This window comes from Otolemur garnettii, unplaced genomic scaffold, assembly GCF_000181295.1.
Source record: "Otolemur garnettii isolate 467f Iridium unplaced genomic scaffold, OtoGar3 scaffold00038, whole genome shotgun sequence".
NCBI lineage: Eukaryota > Metazoa > Chordata > Mammalia > Primates > Galagidae > Otolemur > Otolemur garnettii.
In genome coordinates this window covers 2,780,072-2,782,211 of record NW_003852433.1, presented here as the reverse complement: position 1 = coordinate 2,782,211, position 2,140 = coordinate 2,780,072, and positions in this window count along the sequence as shown.

Here is a 2,140-nt window from a genome sequence, read left to right as displayed (position 1 = left end):
CTTTGGGAGGCTGAGGTAGGGGGACTGCTTGAGGCCAAGAGTTTGGGACCAGTCTGGGTAATACAGCAAGGCCCCATCTCTACAAAAAGTAAAAAGAAATTAGCCAGTCACAGTGGTGGGTGCCTATAGTTCCAGCTACTCAGGAGGCTGATCACTTGGACCCAAAGAAGTACTTCCTTAATGTTGAAAACCACTTGAACCCAAGGATGCTGAAGTTCAAGGTGAGGCCGTGTCCTATCCAGCCCTTTACATGAAGTCCCCAGAAAACGCAAAGTGCAAAAGGCTCTCCATTAAATATAGGAGTTAGCTGACTTCTGGCACATAACACTCCCCCAGGCCTCACATAACACTCCCCAACACCAGTTCTTGCCCTTGAGTATAGGTTAGAACCACCTGGATATTTGGAAGGAAATATAATTTTAGGTCCTGCCCTATACCTGTGCCATCCAAAATGACAGCCAGTGTGGCTATTCATCACTTGAAATGTGGCTACAGCCATATAGGAAAGAGTTTTTTTTTTTTTATTTTTGGCCAGGGCTGGGTTTGAACCCACCACCTCTGGCATATGGGGCTGGTGCCCTACCTTTTTGAGCCACAGGCGCTGCCCAGAAAATGTTATTTTTAATGCATTGGGTTAAATAAAATAAAAATTTTTTTTTTTTTTGAGACGGCGCCTCAAGCTGTCCCCCTGGGTAGAGTGCCATGGCATCATGCTCACAGCAACCTCCAACTCCTGGGCTCAAGCGAGTCTCCTGCCTCAGCCTCCCAAGTAGCTGGGACCACAGGCGCCCGCCACAGCGCCTGGCCATTTTTTGGTTGCAGCCATCATTGTTGTTTGGTGGGCCCGGGCTGGGGATTTGAACCTGCCACCTTAGGTGTATGTGGCTGGCGCCTTAGCTGCTTGAGCCACAGGCGCTGAGCCAAATAAAATAAAATTAATCCATCTGTTTCTCTTTATGTATGATAATGTGGAACTAAAATTACACTTGTGGTGGCATCATGTCTCTGTAATGGGAGCACCACCCTAGACCATGGCTTTCCAAACGTGATGTTTTGTTAGATGACTTCACCCTTGTATAAATGAAGAGTCTGATTCCACTGTACTTGAGAATCTGGGTTTCTAACCTGGGCACTCAGGAGCTGCTGCAGCTGCTTCCTGACTACCCGCTGGGTAGCAAGCCTCACACCAGCTGCATCTGGGCTTCTCTCTGGCTGTGAGGCTCCTGGACATGCCATGTGTAAAGGCACCCGGGTTGATTTTAACCAAGAGTCTGTCCTGGCAACTATTATCATAAAAGAATTTACCCCATGGTTGGGCCTCTAAGCAAAGCTGATGAAAGTGCATGTGATTGTCGATCTTGCAGATTGAGGTTGGTTGTAGATTCTAGCCCTGAACACTCTATCATGTGCTACCCACATGCATCAGGCTCTAAAGTAAATAGTGCTTGATTCAATATCACAGCTTAACTCTACCCATATTTGTGACCTGGTTTAACAAAAGGTACACAGTGAATTGCTTGACGGCAACTGTATCTCCATTGTGCTAAATGTGGGGAGACAGGCCCCACCTGCCAGAGTCCGGGATCCAGACTCTTTTGAATATGCCAAGCTCTCCTCCTCATTTTTTCCTAGCGTCTACGATGCCTCGTAGAGTCAATGGTGGCTGTGTTGGCTTTGCATTTGATAAGGTATGCTTTGGTATATATGATAGTGTACAATATCAGTCATGAGAAAAACAAAATACTATACTTTCTAAGTGAGCATACATCCATTTGGGGTAACGAAACTTGTCCCAAACGTTTTTTGTCCTTGACAACCCCTGTTTGGGGTCAGGACAGACCCAGCACCATGCAAGGTGCTAAGTGAAAAGGAATCTTGGTGCACTAATTGGTACTTAGTTCAAAGGGTTTATTTCTGAGGTTCCCATTGGATCCATCCACTTGGCCACATGAGGTCAAGCAACTCTGTGCTGTGATCCCAATAACTAGGAATTGTTGGAAATGTTGGCAACCCACAAAGCCACTGCTCCCTAAGTTCCCCTCAACTCTAAACACTACTACATGTAAGTTCTAGATCTCAGTCCTGCCAAGATCCAAAGACATCCCAACTCATGCCAAAGGGAATCCCTTCATCTATCTGG